The sequence below is a fragment of the Gymnoscopelus microlampas genome, assembly GCF_963454915.1.
Source record: "Gymnoscopelus microlampas genome assembly, chromosome: 24".
In the NCBI taxonomy this organism is placed as follows: Eukaryota; Metazoa; Chordata; class Actinopteri; order Myctophiformes; family Myctophidae; genus Gymnoscopelus; species Gymnoscopelus microlampas.
Window position 1 is genome coordinate 10,491,642 of NC_139961.1, and position 11,544 is coordinate 10,503,185.

An 11,544-nucleotide genomic window follows, 5' to 3' on the forward strand; every position below is an offset into this window, starting at 1 on the left:
GCCAAGCAGTTACTCCTACAATCACCAAGTTCTGTTCATTTCAGGAAACTTTGATAGTTACACCGAAGGACAACCACGAAGGGATTCGAACCCTCAATCTCCTGATTCGTAGTCAGGCGCCTCATCCATTGGGCCATGCAGTCGTTATATGGACCATTTGTATTATTTCTATAGGAAACGTAGTTGGCTGAAATATCCATCAGGCATCATGGCTCTGTGTTTGGTGGCATAATCTTGCTGGATAGTGAAGAGCATATTGGATGTGCATAGAGACAGTTTTTGCCTAACAAAAGAGAGATTTTGCATGTTAGAGATGCTCACGGATATATTCTAATCAGTACTCTATGGCCCATACGGGGATCAAACCAACGACCGTGGCATTATTAGCACCACGCTCTGACCGGCTGAGCTAACAGGCCTGCTTTTTCAATGATTTGTTGCAACTAACTGTTTGCAAAGTGGCTCAGAGGCTTTCAGCATGCAGTCTGAGTGTTTTCTTGATTTTGGCAAATTCAAAGCATCCAGTACATTCCCGTTTGGTCGAGGCCCAAGGTTAGCTTTGAAGTATATAGTAGTAAAAGAGCTCAAGACCCTCCATTGTAGTTGACACAACTAAAAGAGGCATGATTAACTTGGCCAAATCAAACACTGTGATGAAGTTTTTACTTGACAAAGACTGAAATCAGTCACAGCCATGAAGATCAATGAATTGCCTGAATTTGAAACTCAGGTTTGACAGAGAACCAAGCAGTTAGTTCTACAAATAGCAAGGTACAATTAATTTCTGTTAACTTTGACAGTTACACGGTAGGCCAGAGAAACATGGTCTGTTTCCACCGAGTCTTCTCTCAGTTATGAGAGGATCTAGCAGGGCATGCGCACTAGACTACCTAGACGACAAACCCAGAAGGAAAAACAGGTTAATACCATGGTCTTGCACTGCCACCTATTGACCAAGATCATTATTGTTTTTAGGTGAAAAGATAATATTTTAGCGTCCCCATGATTCCATAACTTCCTCCACTGAGGTAGCTAGGTTCTTTGGCATAAGGGGTTGTTGACCGGACTGTTGAGCCATGGGTCATGGGTATGACTCCGGCATGGGGGGGGTACTTTTCGGCCGTTATAATATAATGACAGAACCTGATTTAGTAGGCATCACATCATTTCAGATTTATTGGGCAATTCAAAAATAGGTGATATACAAGCTCATAGCGCAGCAAATCTTTGAATATATATCCAAGAGATATATTCAGATCGAGTGCCGTGCTACAAGCTTGTAGATCTGCTATTTTTTAATAGCCCAAAGAAATCTAAAATGACACAGATGCATTCCCGGTCTTAAAGGGTTAAGGCACCCCCCCCTCCCTTTCCCCTTTGTTATCAGATCATGGATTTATTTATCAGCGGCATTCATCCCTGGTCACTCATACAGGTGTTAGTTACTCTTGCTTATTATGCCTCTGGTCAGATTGAAGCAGTATCTCTTTCTGATGATGTCACATGAACCTATATGGGCCACTGCATCCTGTGTCTCTATGTTAAATCTGTGTTTGCCTCACAGAATTGGGCGGCCATAGCTGAATAGGTAGAGTGGTGGCCTCAGAAACAGAAGGTCCCAATGTGTCAAAGTGTCCCTAAGCAAGACACTTAACCCCTCACTGCTTCCCTCTGCGCTCAAGTCTGACCACTTGGGAAGCTTGAAGCTTGTTTTATAGTCTCCAGCTCTTTATTAAACAGAAAATACAATGTCAAGTAGGTGACACATTCAGCCAATCAGGAGAGATCAGCTTCATTTTTATAGCGTTCCAGTTTCAATTCTGTCTGCTCATTTCTTTGTGTCACCACTTCTTTAATCTATATCCTGTCTGAGTTCTCCATCCTGATGGGATAAAATTGGCATCCTGACCAGAAAATGCAGTTTGTTCATTAAAGAGGTGGAGAGACATGGACTCCTGTTACTGAACAAACACTCTAAAGCAATGATAACTATCAGAACAGAGCCATTTAACACTTATTTTAACTACAGAAAATCACTTACCCTACCTTTAAAGGGGATGATTTAACCAAACATTACACAACACCTTGCAAATAACCAGTTACGCACAGAGCTGATACGTATACATCTGGACAACTACACATTAATATTCAGATTGAAGTAATCTTTAGATTAGTTAAAAGGTTGAAGCTCTATATAGTGATACAGGATGATGCCTGTATAATACAACGTAACAATTCAATGTGGGTGTTCAAATATACAATAATAAATGCCAACACAATGAGTAGGGCGCAGCAGGGAATCGAACCCCATCCAAGTAAAACCAGGAGCTCCATGCCTGCGCCTTTGTTTTGTGTTTTTTATTTTTTATTTTACGCGAACGACGCGACGCGAACGACGTAACGCAAAACCCCTAGCAGCAGCAAAAGGAATAAAAACATGGTTCTTACCTTAAACACCAATCTTCACTGCATAGAAGCAGCTCTTCACTGCAGCAGCAGCATAAGAGTTCTTACCTTGAACGCCAATCTTCACTGCAAGCAGCTCTTCACTGAACAAGCAGCATAGAGTGCCTACCTTATGTCTTCTTCTGGTGACTTCTTCTTGGACTTCATATCTTGAAAAGGCAGAAGAAAAGTGTTCAGTTGTGTAGGCCTACATGACCATGGTCACATTTAGGAAAACATGCATGCACCCTTGTGGATGTTGCTTTGCCAGCCCCACCCACACTTCTAATTACCAGTGGTGGAGAAATAGCTAAAATGTTTTACTTAAGTAAAAGTAAAAATTCTGCAATATAGAAATACTTTTATAAGTCTGGAATTCAAAATGTACTTGAGTAAAAGTACAATTGTATTGGCATCAAAATGTACTTAAAGTACCAGAAGTAAAAGTACTCATTATGCAGAATATGCCATTTCAGTTTTCAAATGTATAAAAATCTTTAGAAAATAGCATATCTACAAACATTTATGGGCCATTGTGGGTTGGTTCCAGTTGTACACTGTCAGAGTTGAAATGTAAAGGTTTAACAACCATTGGTTTAGATGACACTATGAGCCATTGGAACAGAGTGTAGATTGAAAGAGTTTAAAATATAAAGCCTCATTTAGTCCATTTCAATGTCATTAATTCACAGACCAGTTCCCCAAACTGAATTATTTTAAACAAAGCTGTTAAATGTTGGTGGTTAATAATAATGGTCAGTTACCTGTTTGCTGGAGTTCCATCTGACCTGAACCAAAGCCTGTCTCACACCTGAGCTCTATTTATACCTAATTAATCACTGCTCACCACGCCTAGAGCAATCACACGTGCGTGCGTGCGTGCGTGTGTGTAGTCCCAGTTCAAATATAATTATGTTGGGGCGTCCCCAGTTCAAATATGATTATGTTGGGGGGGTCCCCAGTTCAAATATGATTATGTTGGGGGGGTCCCCAGTTCAAATATGATCATGTTGTTGGGCAGGACTGTTTAGCCATGGGTCATGGGTACGACATCGGCTCATGGGGTACTTCTCAGCCATTTTAATATGATGACAGTACCTGGTTTAGTGGGTATCACATCATTTTAGATTTATTGGGCTATTCAAAAATAGCTGATATACAAGCTCATAGCGAGGCACTTGTAGATCTGATTTTTTTTTTCTCAAATCATGAAAATGTGTGCACATTTTTTAATATATATTTGTTGCAACTAACTGTTTGCAAAGTGGCTCAGAGGGTTTCAGCATGCAGTCTGAGTGTTTTCTTGATTTTGGCAAAATCAAAGCATCCAGTGCATTCCCGTTTGGTCGAGGCCCAAGGTCAGCTTTGAAGTATATTTTAGTGAAAGAGCTCAAGACCCTCCATTTTAGTTGACACAACTAAAAGAGGCATGATTAACATGGCCAAATCAAACACTGTGATGCAGTTTTTACTGGACAAAGAGTGAAATCAGTCACAGCCATGAAGATCAATGAATTGGCTAAATTTGAAACTCAGGTTTAATGGAGAGCCAAGCAGTTACTGATACAGATAACAAGTTACGATTCATTTCAGTTAATTTTGACAGTTAAACAGTAGGCCAACTACGAAGAGTCTCGAACTGTCAATGTTCTGGTTTGAAGTCAGACACCTTGTCCATTAGACCACGTGGGTCTATGATGTATTCTCTCTGTCAGATTATTAGTGGGATGAAAAGTCCATCAGTGTTTATAGCTGTGTGTTTGGCGGCATAATGTTGCTGGATAATGCAGTGAAGAGCATATTGGTCAGGGCCGTGAAGACCACTCAGTTTTTACTGGACAAAGACTGAAATCTATCACAGCGATGAAGATCAATGAATTGGCTAAATTTGAAACTCAGGTTTAACAGAAAGGCACCCAGTTACTTCTAAAAGTACTGTACCAAGATGTGTTCATTTTAGGTAACTTTGACAGTTAAACGGAAGGACAACCACAAAGGGATTCGAACCCTCAATCTTCTGATTCATAGTCAGGCTTCTTATCCATTCGGCCACGCAGTCGGTATAAGAAGCGTTCGTGTTATTTCTTTAAGAAAGGTAGTTGGCTGAAATGTCCATCAGGCATTATGGCTCTGTGTTTGGTGGCATAATCTTGCTGGATAGTGAAGAGCATATTAGATGTGCATAGAGACAGTTTTTGCCTAACAAAACAGAGATGTTACATGTTAGAGATGCACACGGATACATTGTAATCAGTGCTCTATGGCCCATACGGGGATCGAACCCGCGACCTTGGCGTTATTAGCACCACGCTCTGACCAGCTGAGCTAACAGGCCTGCTTCTTCAATGATTTGTTGCAACTAACTGTTTGCAAAGTGGCTCAGAGGGTTTCAGCATGAAGTCTGAGTGTTTTCTTGATTTTGGCAAATTCAAAGCATCCAGTGCATTCCCGCTTGGTCGAGGCCCAAGGTCAGCTTTGAAGTATATTATAGTAAAAGAGCTCAAGACCCTCCATTTTAGTTGACACAACTAAAAGAGGCATGATTAAATAGGCCAAATAAATCAAACACTGTGATGCAGGTTTCACTGAACAAAGAGTGAAATCAGTCACAGCCATGAAGATCAATGAATTGTCTGCATTTGAAACTCAGGTTTGACGGAGAACCAAGCAGTTAGTTTTACAAATAGCAAGTTACAATTAATTTCTGTTAACTTTGACAGTTACACGGTAGACCAGAGAAACATGGTCTGTTTCCACTGAGTCTTCTCTCAGTTATGAGAGGATCTAGCAGGGCATGCGCACTAGACTACCTAGACGACAAACCCAGAAGGAAAAACAGGTTAATACCATGGTCTTGCACTGCCACCTATTGACCAAGATTATTATTGTTTTTAGGTGAAAAGATAATATTGTAGCGTCGCCATGATCTCATAACTTCCTCCACTGAGGGAGCTAGGTTCTATGGCGTAGGGGGTTGTTGACCGGACTGTTGAGCCATGGGTCATGGGTATGACCCCGGCATGGGGGGTACTTTTCGGCCGTTATAATATAATGACAGAACCTGGTTTAGTAGGCATCACATCATTTCAAATTTATTGGGCTATTCAAAAATAGGTGATATACAAGATCATAGCGTGGCAAATCTTTGAATATATATTCAAGAGATATATTCAGATTGAGTGCCGTGCTACGAGCTTGTAGATCTGCTATTTTTTAATTTCCCAAAGAAATCTAAAATGACACATGCATTTCCGGTCTTAAAGGGTTAAGCCCCCCCCTCCCTTTCCCCCTTGTTATCAGATCATGGATTTATTTATCAGCTGCATTCATCCCTGGTCACTCATACAGGTGTTAGTTACTCTTGCTTATTATGCCTCTGGTCAGATTGAAGCAGTATCTCTTTCTGATGATGTCACATGAACCTATATGGGCCACTGCATCCTGTGTCTCTATGTTAAATCTGTGTTTGCCTCACAGAATTGGGCGGCCATAGCTGAATAGGTAGAGTGGTGGCCTCAGAAACAGAAGGTCCCAATGTGTCAAAGTGTCCCTAAGCAAGACACTTAACCCCTCACTGCTTCCCTCTGCGCTCAAGTCTGACCACTTGGGAAGCTTGAAGCTTGTTTTATAGTCTCCAGCTCTTTATTAAACAGAAAATACAATGTCAGGTAGGTGACACATTCAGCCAATCAGAAGAGGGATCAGCTTCATTTTTATAGCGTTCCAGTTCCAATTCTGTCTGCTCATTTCTTTGTGTCACCACTTCTTTAATCTATATCCTGTCTGAGTTCTCCATCCTGATGGGATAAAATTGGCATCCTGACCTGAAAATGCAGTTTGTTCATTAAAGAGGTGGAGAGACATGGACTCCTGTTACTGAACAAACACTCTAAAGCAATGATAACTATCAGAACAGAGCCATTTAACACTTATTTTAACTACAGAAAATCACTTACCCTACCTTTAAAGGGGATGATTTAACCAAACATTACAGAACACCTTGCAAATAACCAGTTACGCACAGAGCTGATACGTATACATCTGGACAACTACACATTAATATTCAGATTGAAGTAATCTTTAGATTAGTTAAAAGGTTGAAGCTCTATATAGTGATACAGGATGATGCCTGTATAATACAACGTAACAATTCAATGTGGGTGTTCAAATATACAATAATAAATGCCAACACAATGAGTAGGGCGCAGCAGGGAATCGAACCCCATCCCAGTAAAACCAGGAGCTCCATGCCTGCGCCTTTGTTTTGTGTTTTTTATTTTTTATTTTACGCGAACGACGCGACACGAACGACGTAACGCAAAACCCCTAGCAGCAGCAAAAGGAATAAAAACATGGTTCTTACCTTAAACACCAATCTTCACTGCATAGAAGCAGCTCTTCACTGCAGCAGCAGCATAAGAGTTCTTACCTTGAACGCCAATCTTCACTGCAAGCAGCTCTTCACTGAACAAGCAGCATAGAGTGCCTACCTTATGTCTTCTTCTGGTGACTTCTTCTTGGACTTCATATCTTGAAGAGGCAGAAGAAAAGTGTTCAGTTGTGTAGGCCTACATGACCATGGTCACATTTAGGAAAACATGCATGCACCCTTGTGGATGTTGCTTTGCCAGCCCCACCCACACTTCTAATTACCAGTGGTGGAGAAATAGCTAAAATGTTTTACTTAAGTAAAAGTAAAAATTCTGCAATATAGAAATACTTTTATAAGTCTGGAATTCAAAATGTACTTGAGTAAAAGTACAATTGTATTGGCATCAAAATGTACTTAAAGTACCAGAAGTAAAAGTACTCATTATGCAGAATATGCCATTTCAGTTTTCAAATGTATAAAAATCTTTAGAAAATAGCATATCTACAAACATTTATGGGCCATTGTGGTTTGGTTCCAGTTGTACACTGTCAGAGTTGAAATGTAAAGGTTTAACAACCATTGGTTTAGATGACACTATGAGCCATTGGAACAGAGTGTAGATTGAAAGAGTTTAAAATATAAAGCCTCATTTAGTCCATTTCAATGTCATTAATTCACAGACCAGTTCCCCAAACTGAATTATTTTAAACAAAGCTGTTAAATGTTGGTGGTTAATAATAATGGTCAGTTACCTGTTTGCTGGAGTTCCATCTGACCTGAACCAAAGCCTGTCTCACACCTGAGCTCTATTTATACCTAATTAATCACTGCTCACCACGCCTAGAGCAATCACACGTGCGTGCGTGCGTGCGTGTGTGTAGTCCCAGTTCAAATATAATTATGTTGGGGCGTCCCCAGTTCAAATATGATTATGTTGGGGGGGTCCCCAGTTCAAATATGATTATGTTGGGGGGGTCCCCAGTTCAAATATGATCATGTTGTTGGCAGGACTGTTTAGCCATGGGTCATGGGTACGACATCGGCTCATGGGGTACTTCTCAGCCATTTTAATATGATGACAGTACCTGGTTTAGTGGGTATCACATCATTTTAGATTTATTGGGCTATTCAAAAATAGCTGATATACAAGCTCATAGCGAGGCACTTGTAGATCTGATTTTTTTTTTTTTCAAATCATGAAAATGTGTGCACATTTTTTAATATATATTTGTTGCAACTAACTGTTTGCAAAGTGGCTCAGAGGGTTTCAGCATGCAGTCTGAGTGTTTTCTTGATTTTGGCAAAATCAAAGCATCCAGTGCATTCCCGTTTGGTCGAGGCCCAAGGTCAGCTTTGAAGTATATTTTAGTGAAAGAGCTCAAGACCCTCCATTTTAGTTGACACAACTAAAAGAGGCATGATTAACATGGCCAAATCAAACACTGTGATGCAGTTTTTACTGGACAAAGAGTGAAATCAGTCACAGCCATGAAGATCAATGAATTGGCTAAATTTGAAACTCAGGTTTAATGGAGAGCCAAGCAGTTACTGATACAGATAACAAGTTACGATTCATTTCAGTTAATTTTGACAGTTAAACGGTAGGCCAACCACGAAGAGTCTCGAACTGTCAATGTTCTGGTTTGAAGTCAGACACCTTGTCCATTAGACCACGTGGGTCTATGATGTATTCTCTCTGTCAGATTATTAGTGGGATGAAAAGTCCATCAGTGTTTATAGCTGTGTGTTTGGCAGCATAATGTTGCTGGATAATGCAGTGAAGAGCATATTGGTCAGGGCCGTGAAGACCACTCAGTTTTTACTGGACAAAGACTGAAATCTATCACAGCGATGAAGATCAATGAATTGGCTAAATTTGAAACTCAGGTTTAACAGAAAGGCACCCAGTTACTTCTAAAAGTACTGTACCAAGATGTTCATTTTAGGTAACTTTGACAGTTAAACGGAAGGACAACCACGAAGGGATTCGAACTCTCAATCTTCTGATTCATAGTCAGGCTTCTTATCCATTCGGCCACGCAGTCGGCATAAGAAGCGTTCGTGTTATTTCTTTAAGAAAGGTAGTTGGCTGAAATGTCCATCAGGCATTATGGCTCTGTGTTTGGTGGCATAATCTTGCTGGATAGTGAAGAGCATATTAGATGTGCATAGAGACAGTTTTTGCCTAACAAAAGAGAGATGTTACATGTTAGATATGCACACGGATACATTGTAATCAGTACTCTATGGCCCATACAGGGATCGAACCCGCGACCTTGGCGTTATTAGCACCACGCTCTGACCAGCTGAGCTAACAGGCCTGCTTCTTCAATGATTTGTTGCAACTAACTGTTTGCAAAGTGGCTCAGAGGGTTTCAGCATGAAGTCTGAGTGTTTTCTTGATTTTGGCAAATTCAAAGCATCCAGTGCATTCCCGCTTGGTCGAGGCCCAAGGTCAGCTTTGAAGTATATTATAGTAAAAGAGCTCAAGACCCTCCATTTTAGTTGACACAACTAAAAGAGGCATGATTAAATAGGCCAAATAAATCAAACACTGTGATGCAGTTTTCACTGAACAAAGAGTGAAATCAGTCACAGCCATGAAGATCAATGAATTGTCTGCATTTGAAACTCAGGTTTGACGGAGAACCAAGCAGTTAGTTCTACAAATAGCAAGTTACAATTAATTTCTGTTAACTTTGACAGTTACACGGTAGACCAGAGAAACATGGTCTGTTTCCACTGAGTCTTCTCTCAGTTATGAGAGGATCTAGCAGGGCATGCGCACTAGACTACCTAGACGACAAACCCAGAAGGAAAAACAGGTTAATACCATGGTCTTGCACTGCCACCTATTGACCAAGATTATTATTGTTTTTAGGTGAAAAGATAATATTGTAGCGTCCCCATGATCCCATAACTTCCTCCACTGAGGGAGCTAGGTTCTATGGCGTAGGGGGTTGTTGACCGGACTGTTGAGCCATGGGTCATGGGTATGACTCCGGCATGGGGGGTACTTTTCGGCCGTTATAATATAATGACAGAACCTGGTTTAGTAGGCATCACATCATTTCAAATGTATTGGGCTATTCAAAAATAGGTGATATACAAGATCATAGCATGGCAAATCTTTGAATATATATTCAAAAGATATATTCAGATTGAGTGCCGTGCTACGAGCTTGTAGATCTGCTATTTTTTAATTTCCCAAAGAAATCTAAAATGACACATGCATTTCCGGTCTTAAAGGGTTAAGCCCCCCCCTCCCTTTCCCCCTTGTTATCAGATCATGGATTTATTTATCAGCTGCATTCATCCCTGGTCACTCATACAGGTGTTAGTTACTCTTGCTTATTATGCCTCTGGTCAGATTGAAGCAGTATCTCTTTCTGATGATGTCACATGAACCTATATGGGCCACTGCATCCTGTGTCTCTATGTTAAATCTGTGTTTGCCTCACAGAATTGGGCGGCCATAGCTGAATAGGTAGAGTGGTGGCCTCAGAAACAGAAGGTCCCAATGTGTCAAAGTGTCCCTAAGCAAGACACTTAACCCCTCACTGCTTCCCTCTGCGCTCAAGTCTGACCACTTGGGAAGCTTGAAGCTTGTTTTATAGTCTCCAGCTCTTTATTAAACAGAAAATACAATGTCAGGTAGGTGACACATTCAGCCAATCAGAAGAGGGATCAGCTTCATTTTTATAGCGTTCCAGTTCCAATTCTGTCTGCTCATTTCTTTGTGTCACCACTTCTTTAATCTATATCCTGTCTGAGTTCTCCATCCTGATGGGATAAAATTGGCATCCTGACCTGAAAATGCAGTTTGTTCATTAAAGAGGTGGAGAGACATGGACTCCTGTTACTGAACAAACACTCTAAAGCAATGATAACTATCAGAACAGAGCCATTTAACACTTATTTTAACTACAGAAAATCACTTACCCTACCTTTAAAGGGGATGATTTAACCAAACATTACAGAACACCTTGCAAATAACCAGTTACGCACAGAGCTGATACGTATACATCTGGACAACTACACATTAATATTCAGATTGAAGTAATCTTTAGATTAGTTAAAAGGTTGAAGCTCTATATAGTGATACAGGATGATGCCTGTATAATACAACGTAACAATTCAATGTGGGTGTTCAAATATACAATAATAAATGCCAACACAATGAGTAGGGCGCAGCAGGGAATCGAACCCCATCCCAGTAAAACCAGGAGCTCCATGCCTGCGCCTTTGTTTTGTGTTTTTTATTTTTTATTTTACGCGAACGACGCGACACGAACGACGTAACGCAAAACCCCTAGCAGCAGCAAAAGGAATAAAAACATGGTTCTTACCTTAAACACCAATCTTCACTGCATAGAAGCAGCTCTTCACTGCAGCAGCAGCATAAGAGTTCTTACCTTGAACACCAATCTTCACTGCAAGCAGCTCTTCACTGAACAAGCAGCATAGAGTGCCTACCTTATGTCTTCTTCTGGTGACTTCTTCTTGGACTTCATATCTTGAAGAGGCAGAAGAAAAGTGTTCAGTTGTGTAGGCCTACATGACCATGGTCACATTTAGGAAAACATGCATGCACCCTTGTGGATGTTGCTTTGCCAGCCCCACCCACACTTCTAATTACCAGTGGTGGAGAAATAGCTAAAATGTTTTACTTAAGTAAAAGTAAAAATTCTGCAATATAGAAATACTTTTATAAGTCTGGAATTCAA